Raw genomic sequence first — 11,206 nt, 5'->3', positions numbered from 1 at the left:
CTAAAATATTGCTTTTTGTCAAAGAATTTGCATAACTTCAAATGAAAAAACTCATAAGTTCTGAGCAGTGAATGATATTGTTTTACAGCCCTAGCTAATCAGATCACTCAACTTCCCATGCTTATTTTATAAGTACATTAAAGATACATAATTCAAGGTGGAATAAAATGGGATCATTTCCTCCCTAATAATTAAAAAAATGTTAAGAGTTGGATTAAGTGAATTAAAGAACACCACCTAAATAAAAAAAAGCCAGTTTGGTATAAGGGGCTTGTTTGTGCAATCCTTGAAAACTCAGAAGTCCCTCGGATAACAGTGTCTGACTTGGGGTGCACAAAAATTCAGGGAGGAGGCCTGTACTGGAGAGGTCCTGCCATTCAGGGGATGCTAGTATGGGACAGAATCCCTCCTTCTCTGGACTCATGCAGTGGAAACCTCAGAAAGGCAACTTGTTCCTTCTTTATGTATCAGGTGTAGCTTTGTAGCAAAGCCCTTCCAGTAAATCCAGGAATAGCATAGAGGATGAACTTCTGAGAACTTCATCCAGCTGAAAGGAGCAATCCACTAGAATTAAAAGGATTATAGGGAAAAGTGGGAGCCAGACTGTTCTCTTCCCTAAAGGTGTATATAAATGTTGAGGTGAAAGCTGAACTGCCCAAAACTTGCCCTGGGCATTGCTTAGAACGCATGTGGGATTTTACAAAGGGTTTAGTTTTGTTCCCATGAGGAATGAAAATAAATTTTGAAAATTCAGAAGGTGGGAAATGGAATTGTCCTCTTCCTCTTATTCAGCTATAGGCTACCTTCCCTCCCCCTCCCTCCCAGAAATATATAAGATACAAGTATTTTTAAAATGAACAATACCACAAAAATGCAGTTGACCCTCATTATACTCTACAGCTTTGCAGAATATATACACAATCATTTTAATGGCTAATAACTGACAGGTCCCACTGAAGAGAACATATATGCCTATTTCACCTAGAGAGGTTTTCACACATGCTGAGTAATTATCTTTATCCTGTTGTTCTCAGTGCTTTTACTCTCACACAGGGGACTCCTATGTTTGCTGTTATACAGACTTAAAAAGTTGGTTATACATGGTCTACAGTATTCTTCAAAATCACTCAGCCTATCCTCCATTCTATAAGCACCTTGTTCAATAAATATTATCCTGACTATCACTGAAATTCTTGTCTTCCTCAGGTCTTTGTTCAATGTTTAAATAGAACGTTTTCATTCTCAATGGGCATACAGAGAGCCACTATGCCCTGTGAGCATTGTTTTCTGCAGACCTTCCCATGCTATGCGATGTAAGATAATCCTGTTTCTGTATCCTATTGATTGTACAATGCAAATCGGTTAAATACTTAGCTTTTATGAGCAAGAAGACTGTTTCAAAAAATGTGTTTCTTTATAAATTAGTTTAGTTTACTATGTTATAAATTGTATACTACTGTGTTTGTCCCACACTCAATAGGTTTCCACTTAGCAGTTCATTTTTTGATTCTGATGTCCGTAATGATATCCGGATTACTCATGCTATGATCGACACTGGATCAACTACTGACGAATACGTTTCATTATGTTGCTCAAAGTAGCACCAAGGCATGTTCTCACCCCCTGAAAAAAAAACACCACAAGAAAATCAACATGGAGATTTTAAAGGACCCTGAGACAAGGTTTATCTTCCAACAAAGCCTTAGAGACAAGTAAGGTAGCCAAGGTCCACCAGAGGACTGTATCCAGGCATGGTCCTTTCTGAAAATTGCTGTCCTGGAAAACTGTGGTAGAACCCTTGGCTACACCAAGTGAAGAAACCGGGATTGGTTTGATACTAATGATAAGGAGATCCAGGACCTAACTGATGTTAAATACAGAGCATTCAAAGCGTGGCATAGCAACTTCTCGTCTCCGCAGAAGAAACATGATTATAAGCTTGCCAAGGCCAAAGTACAATGGAGAATTAGTTCTTAACAACAACTGGTAGAGAGACAGAGTAAAGGAAATACAGGCCTATGCCGACTCCAACAATAGTCATGAGTTCTTCAATGTTGTTAGGGCAATTTATGGACTGTCTTAACAGGGTGTCACTCCCTTATGATCAGCCTATGGGATATCACTTGTTAAGACCAAAGATGGCATCAGTAGCCAGTGGCAGGACACTTCTGCCACCTGTTCCACCATGATGCAACTGTCAATGACAGCATTTTCAATGTGATCACCAGTCTACCTATCTGTGTCGATATGGATTGTGAACCCTCCATCTGTGAGATCCAAGCAGCCACAAAAAAGATGAAAGACAACAAGGCCACAGGCACTGATGGAATATCCGCCGAGATATTCAAAGAGGGAGATCCTTTCCTGCTGTTGTACTGATGATCCTCCTTCATTCTGATGATATGGAGAGAGGAAACCATACCCAGCGAGCTCAGAGACGTCATCATAATGACCATCTTTAAGAAGGGTGATAGGACAGACTGCAGAAACTACCGAGAGATCTCCTTGCTCTCAACTGCAGGTAAAATTCTTGGCTAAGTGCTTCTGAACCGTCTCCTTCCACTGACTGAAGAAATCCTTCCACAATGCGGCTTCTGGCCAGGGCAAGGAACAACCTCTATCTTGGAAGCTATCTGTCCAGAAATGCTGACATTGATGATGGAATCCACCAGAATCTCCGGTGCTAGCACAGCGTATAGACATTATGGAGGTGAATCTCTGATGATCATGACATCAAGACACAGACCAAGACTGACGTCTACAATGCCATAGTCATTCCAATGTTGCTGTATGGATTTCCTATAGACATAATATTAAAGATCTGGAGAAATTCCACCAAAGGTACCTGAGAACAATATTGGGCATCACGTGGCAGGACAGATGGACCAACATTTGTGTCCTTGCAGAGGCTGATTCCTGCAGCAAGGAGGCAATCATTGCCCACAGGCAGCTACAATGGTCTGGTCACGTGGTCAGGATGCCTGACACACTTTTGCCTAGGCAGATTTTCTATGCTCAGCTGAGGACTGGGACGAAGTCTCATGGTGGGCAGAGAAGTGCTACAGAGATGTTTTTAAGAACACCTTGGTAAAGGGCAACATTGATGCTGACACTTGGGAGAGGCAGATGAAGTATCGGGTAACCAGGAGGACCACAATCAAGAATGGTGCCTGACACTTTGATATCAAGCAGCTTCTCTATGAAGATCAGCGAGCCCGATGTAAGGAGCACACCCAAGCTTGCATTGGTAGTGTTGGTGCCGATGGAGATAGAGACCTCCCCTGCAGTCACTGCCAGAGAGTGTTCCTTGCCAGAATTGGCCTGATTTCTCATCTATGAACTCATCAGTTATAGGCATCCAAGGGGAAATGTTACTGGATTTGAGGAATCCCAGAGAGAGTTTTGATTCTGTGGTAAATTCATTGACAAGTTACTCTTCTATCATATCTATTCCATTATCAGCTAGTCTGTTGTGTTTCAGAATGTATATTAGTTTGGATCACAAAAACTAATTGTTTTAACAGGACTGTTTCTTCAACGGGTGCATTTTTAAGTGGACTCCTGTGTACTGTAATACTATAGACAGCCACTAGAAAGCAGCTTAAATAGCAAGTTGTTTTATTTTTTCAATTGTGCCCTACCTACCACCGTTATTTAAAAAGTCATTAAACAAAAAAGATACCGAGAGAGGTTGGAGAACAACAAGTGTTATAATCATTTGCAGCCTTTGATTGTAAGGAATATATTACTGATGGGTCAGGTCAAGAACAAGATTAAAAATCGTTAGTGGAATTAATCAAAAATCATATGAACCATGTATTTTTTAACACTGTGCACTTTTACTATTTTACTTCAATTACCCACTGCACTGATCATGAAGTCACTCTAATTACCACAAGAGGGAGATGTTATAAATGGCAGGACAGACACTTGACTTCTTTTTATTTGGTCCTTAAATGATGAGTTCCACTTTCCATACTCCTCCAGGGAAAAGAGAAAGAGAGAGAAAAGCTTCGCTTTATAATATCATAATATGAGATAGTTACTATCTTTTCAGCTATGTAATTATCTCATTCTTACTGTTATCAGTAATACTTGTATCCTCACTTGCATTTCAAATGATTCCACTGCTCATTAACATTGTAACCATTTTTACTCTATATCTCTTTTTATTGCACTACACTTGAGACGGATTTTTGGCTTGAATTTTTAGTCAGTTTTCATGAATCTGAGACAGCACAGTGTAAGAAATACACAGGGTCAAAAGACAGCTTCTTCAGCTTTGCATGGCACTGGCAGTCAGTAGTATCTCTGCAATATAGGACAGCAACATTTTAGAACCAGCAAGGGTTTGGTCCAAAACCAGTTGAAGTCAAAGCTAAGATGTGTAGAGCAGCCCTCCCCATCAGCTGTTTTGAAGCATAAGTTATACTGTTTGCTCGCTCAGAAGAGCAAGGGTTAAGCATGGGCATAGACTTTATTTGACTTTTTTGTGTAGAACAGCCTTTAAAATATATAAAATATGTGTTTTACGGATATTTAATAGTAATACGTCCTCCGTCCTTCTGCCATTCATTCTGTAGGTTCAGGGAGTGGAAGAATGTAGGCACAGCTTTAGTTTAAATGTCTGCTCCCAGCTATCAGCTAAGGGTGGCGGTTCTCCTCAGTAGGAGTGGTAAATTATTTGTTTCATGCTGTTTTATAGTCCAGAAAATTACTTAGTGCTCACACTCAGCTAGCTTTTGCATAAAATAGCACAAGAGCATACGTGTTCTATCACGCTACTGCCTCGCTGTGCAGTGAAGTTCTCTGAGTGAAGGGTGTTAGCTGACATTACTGATTGCTGCCCAACACCTGGTGATGACTAGGCGATCAGTGCAGCTAGGACTGGGCAAGGCAGACCCCCCCCCAACCCCACCTACAGTCCTGCCCCCTCTGCTGAGGCCCTGCCCTCACCATGAGGAAGGGGCAGGGTAGCATGCCAGGCTTGTGTGCTCTCCCCTCCCACAGGGAAGGGAGAGTATGAGCATGCATGCACCCCAGCTTCCCTGGTCCCACAGCACTGGAAAGGGAGGAGGCCACATGGTTTCAGCCTCCCCTGCCTTGGAGCACCCAGGAGGGAAGAGGTCATGTGGCTCCAGCCTCCCTGGCCTTGTGGCACTAGGGAGGGAGGAGGCTGTGTGGTCCAAGTCTCCCTGGCCCCTGAGCACAGGGAGGGTGGGCACTCAGGGGCAGCAATACTCTACCCCCAGAATGCCTGCAGCAGATCCTTTCTGGGGCATAGGCTATCACAACCCTGGACCTCAAAAAGATCTCAAATGTATTTTCAGAAGAGTGGGAGGCAGGGCCTTTTTCAACAAGGTCATGTACATCCAGAAACTATATCCACCATGCCCCTTTTCTGGCAAGATCAAAGACTCTTTGTTCTTGCCTTATTTGAGAGATATTTTGATCTTAAGTTCTGAAGGAGTAGGAACACAGATTGTAGTGATTTTCTTTTTGTTTTTATCTGCTCCATATTAGGTGATTAATTTTTTCTGAATATATATATTAGGGCATATCTACACTAGGGAATTATTTCAAACTAACTAACTTTGAAACAATAACTCCCGAAATAACAAAATTGAAATAACGTGTCCCCGCTATGTGGGAGCCTCAAAATTAGTTCGAGTCAAGCTCCATTATTGTGGACACACTACCTCGACTTGGTGCCCCAGCAAGCACTGGGCAGTAATTACTTTGAATTACTCTTGGGAGTCGTTATTTTGAAATAGCAGCAGGGGAGCACCAAATGCTATTTTGAAATTAGTGTTATTCCTCAAGGAAAGCAGGAGTACAGATTTCAAAATAGCCAATTTGTTAGTTTGAAATAACGGGCTTGGTAGTGTGGATGCTCCACTTATTATTTCGAAATAACTCCCGAGTATAGACCAAGGCTTATATTTTATTTTAGAATTGTATACTATTAATTTTCATTAAGACTCTCTAAAGCCTTTGGGTTTGTAATTGAAGGGCAGGTTATATCTGATTGTAGATCTGAGGTTTTTTTTGGATGTTTTATACTTTTGTTTGTTCTGCAAAGGCAACTCACCTACAAAAAAGTGACTTGAATTCTATTCTTTCTTATGTGTCATAAAGACCACAGTAGCTATATGCTACAGTAATGAATATACAATAGGGCTAAGCAGTCTGCTTGGAACATTTATTGTTTTGGAGTCCTAGGTGCAATTAAGTTGTATGCTCTTGGGCAGAACTAATATGGTTTGGGTTATCTTACCTATGAATTTTCAAACTTTTTCATGCTTAGTTATGTGTAACCTTAAATTTGACTTGCTAGGTTTTCTAACCTTTGTACCTTGTAAGGAAGTTACAATATTCTTTTCAGTATTCCCCCATAGATAATACATACCTTGACTGATGTTGTAAATATCTATTATTTATCTTAATTAAAATCAGGCTTTGGAATTTCTTTGGCTTTTAATTTGATAGAAATCCCTATGGACTCTTCCAGTTTCTCAGATATGGACTACACTCCTCCACTAAATTCTCTCCACTTCTCAGGTGACTTACTCCTTCCCATTCCCCATGCCAAATTCTTATCCAATATCTAGAACTTCCTTCCTTTCCCCAAATCACCTTCCTACTTTCTATGTTGGAGTTAGGCTGTTCTCAGTAGTGGAGATGGCAGAACAAGGAGCAATGGTCTCAAGTTGCAGTGGGGGAGGTGTAGGCTGGATATCAAGGAAAACAATTTCACTAGGAAGGTGATGAAACAATGGAATGTTTTGTATAGGGAGATGGTGGAAATGCCATCCTTAGAGGTTCCTAAGGCCCGGCTTGACAAAGCCCTGGCTGGAATGTTTTAGTTGGGGTTGATCCTGCTTGGAGCAGGGTGCTGGACTAGATGACCTCCTTAGGGCTGGAAGAGACCTCATCATCTATGATCCTATATTCTTTGCTTCCTGCTGCTAACCCGGTTGTGGCTTTTCATAGCAGGTCTATTCACACTGATCGTGTTGCATTGGTATGGCCATGCAGATATCATAGTATTTTATTTTTGTTTCAGATCCATATGAGGTAGGCACTACTCGGGATTAAGTAGTTACCAAAGAGTTCCGTCTGCAGTTTCCACCTCCTAAGAATGTAATAAAAAACACAAGCCCTTACTAAGGCTATGAGGTTAAACTAGTTTGGAGGCTCTAAACTAGGTCTTTTTGGACATACAATAATGTTTTTTTGTGAAATGTTTGTGTTATTAATGTATCCAAGAAGTGGATCCCTTTTGATTTGTGATACCTCTGCAAATTCAGCTTCAATTTTTCAGAAAAATTCTTTTTTGGCATACAATCATGCTTGTTGAATTTCAAGTAGATTAAGTTAGTTTTGCAGAAATTATGTTTGTGTGTTTGTCAATCACACATTAACCTGGAAGACTCAATTCAACATAACAAAAAGACAGTATGTTTCCATAATTACCATGTTGTTTAACAGTATCTAGTTTTTTGCAATCCATTGTCATATTATCTGTTTCTTTTCTATATTTGAGGTATGTCTACTCTTCTAAATCCACATTTCTTATTTTTGTTTGCATTTTCTGACTAGCAAAATCAATGGTGTGATGCACTTTCATGAGCACAACCCACTTCTTCAGATGAATGGGGTTTAGGGGTTTTCGTACCCTGAACTCCTTAACTCCATTCATCTGAAAGAAGTATGTGACCACGAAAGCTCATGATACAATCTACATATTTTGTTAGTCTCTAAGGTGCTACTAGACTATTTATTGTTTTTTAAGTCTTTCCAGTTACAGACCAACACAGCTACCCCTCTGAAACTAGCAAAACCAATTGTACTTGACTCTTATGCAGTGATCAGCATCTTCAAAACACTGTACAAGCATTTACTAATTGCATATCTGCTGGGTTCCAGCACAGACAACAGTTCCACCCTTCTATTGGGGGTGGCTCACATATTCTCTATCGATCCTGATACTATTGTCCTCTTAAATGGGAAAGAAGTTAAAAAAAAATCCCTGTCTTTACTAATTTCTTCAAGTGGCTGTAATTGTTCCTATTATTAAGTTGGAATGTTGCCGTTCTATTCAAGTAGATCATTGGTTCCCAGACTTTTGGGGACAGCTGAACTATGCAATGGAATTGACATTTTTTCTACAAACCCTGGTCTCAGAGTGGTGTGGGTTGGAGCAGTCCAGGTTCCATTGTGACTGCATTAAATTGGGCAGGAGGCATGTGAGCCTAGAATTTGAATTGGGGTACTTGCCCACATAAGGATGTAGTATGGCTATCTGCACTTTTAACCCAGGCATGTACGTGTAAGCAGAGCTACTTGCCTGCTAATGTTCTCTCAGGAGCAAGTGGGCAGGGAATGGGCAGACTCTGGGCTCCACCACCATGTTTTTTCTGACCAGAACAGCTGAGCCAACTCAGAGCTAAAGAGAGCTTGAAAATACTTCTGGCTTAGGCTAGCAGTAAATTGCTACCCCTTTGGGAGGAAGTATGACACAGAAGTGTCTGAATCACAAATCTGCCCAGGACTGCTCCTCGGATGGAGCAGTTCATGTGCCATTCCTTGCTGCAAGCTATGCCTGAAGTCATAATCTCCCATTTGGGAATGCAGACTATCAGTAGGGTCCTCCTTGCAATACCCATCCAATCCCGGAAAATTTTGAGTCCATTCCACTCCTGTGGAATGCTCAGGTCCTTGAAGAAAACGTAGAATCAAGCTCAATGTGTCCTTTTTGTGAATACTCAAACAAAAGTTTTATCCTGAGACCATTAGCTTTTCAACCCCATCTTCCCGTCACCCATTCCAACCTTTGCCTGTCAAAATAAAATCTCTCAAAATAGCCCCCCCCATCCATAAAACAGTCGTCAAGGACAAAATTGTTTACAAACTCATTCTTAGAAGTCAGAACTGCAATTAAATAGGTTAAATAGCAAGTCTCACAACTATTGTAAAACACTGCTAATAATTGCTATACGGATTTAATGGGAAACACAGAGCAGCGGCCCGGAATTGGTAATTATCGTGACTCAGGTTTCTTGGCTGTGCTCCCCAAGCTGATTGGGAGTTTGTTTTGACTGTAAAATAAACAATCTAAAAAGCAAGCAAACACACACAACCTCTCCCCCCGCCCCATCATTATAATAGAGAGAACTGGACTCTGTGGAAAAACAGAAGAGAGAAAAGACAGAGGAAGGTGAGGTATCAAAAAAGAAGGTTAAACTCCACAGCTTTTAACATCCTTCTGCTCAAGAAATATTGACTGTAGCCCACTGTAAGGGTTTCACTTAACCACATTTTCAAAAGCTTTCATAAATATTGCAATAAAGTGAAATTCATTGCTAGCTAAACCTTAACACCAGCATAAGCTTATTTATCATTCACATGATTGAACTGCAGTAGAGAAGGAACAGAGGGATAGTGCAGGATTTATACTGCAAATCTTGAAATATCTTTGTGCATGAAATAATATAGGCCACTCTTTATATTTGGTTCTAATGGTCAATAAACAATAGGCCCAGAAAAAAATATAAGAGTAGCAAAATCACAGAATACATTAGGAAATTATATTTATACTACAGTCACTTATTATTTTGCTTAATAACAAAAACTTTTCCTGTGATGTACAGTGATTCAGAAATCTTACAACAAGGGAGGAAGTAGGCATGTTTTTGTCCAAATAATTAAAATGCATTCTTCACCATAGACCCCTATTTCTAGGACTTGTGGGCCAGATTATGGGTTCTGGATTCTCTGCACACAGTGCAGTATAGCAAGACGTGCAAAAGTGACCTAAAGCTCACTGTGATCCTGAGATTCCTGTGTGTATGGCTGATCCCCACAGCAGAATTAAGAGGAACTGTTAGGCTGCTCTAATTTAAACTGGTTCTAAGGAGCAAGAAAATAATTTGAGATTAATGCAGTGCTGGTATATCTCGATGACATGCTTTATTATCTGGAACACTGTTTTTGGTGTCTAGCCAGATCTGATCTCTAGTCATGGCTGAAGAACCACAGTTCCCTTGCTTTTGGCAGGACCAGAGAAATATACAAGACAAAACCTGTCCAACTACTCACTGGCAGGGTCACTATTTAACTCCTTGTTTGCTTGTGAGTGGTTGAAAGATCGAAGGCCAATGGTGAAAGAAAGGACTTTTATGCTGCCATTTACAAGTAACATATAATTTGCCATGTGTTCATTTTTCCGCTGGGACCCCTCTGCCTATTAAAAATGGTGTCCAACAGATTTCCAGCTGAAGCTTAAGATGCGGAGTAAAACCACTGCCTAAATGTTTTTGTGTCTTGGCTAGCTGAGTGACACCTAGGGCACGTTTACACTGCAAGCTTATTTTGAAGTACTTCTCTATCCCCCTCCACCCCTCCCCATGCTGCCCCTATCTGATAGAGGCAGTGGGGGTGGGGGGGAAGAAGCTTCTGTGCCCCTGAAGGAAAGGGCCCACTGTCTAGGCCTCAGGTGGCCTTGCTCAAAGCACATCACGTTCTCTGGAGATCCTCGTGGGCTCTCTGGCACTGGCAGATCACACAGTGTCAGGAGGATGGCACGGGAGTTGGCTACCACTCCTCTCTTGCAGCTGGTCCAGCTGTGGAGAATAAAGAGAAGGGCAGTCATCCCAGGAGACACTGCATGAAGCCTAGCTCTCACCTCTGAGCTGAAACTGAAAGGCCCTGAGGGAGACTTTCCCCTTGAAACACCTCCCCTTGAAACACCTGAGAGCACCTTCAACAACCATACAGGACCTGCTGAGGCTAGCATTAAAATGTTCCTGGGTGGGGTAAAGGTCTCCACAGTAGGTCAGATGAAGGTGATGTGCTTTGAGCAAGGCCACCTGAGGTCTAGACAGACAGTGGGCCCTTTCCTTCAAAAGCGACGAGGAGTCCTGTGGCACCTTATAGACTAACTGTTAGTTTCAGTTAGTCTATAAGGTGCCACAGGACTCCTCGTCGCTTTTGCAGATTCAGACTAACACGGCTACCCCTCTGATACCCTTTCCTTCAGGGGCACAGATGTCCAAGGGGGGGGTCTCACTCCCCCTGTCTCCCAGTGACAAGCAGGCATGGGAAGGTGCCGGCCAGACGGGGAGCCTGTGGGTGGAAAGGGGGGCATAGTGTGGCTGGCCTTCCCTCGATGCGCACACACGCTGGGTCCAGCAGGGGTATTTCG

Source organism: Pelodiscus sinensis, chromosome 6 (genome assembly GCF_049634645.1).
Source record: "Pelodiscus sinensis isolate JC-2024 chromosome 6, ASM4963464v1, whole genome shotgun sequence".
Lineage (NCBI taxonomy): Eukaryota > Metazoa > Chordata > Testudines > Trionychidae > Pelodiscus > Pelodiscus sinensis.
This window is presented reverse-complemented; position numbering follows the sequence as displayed.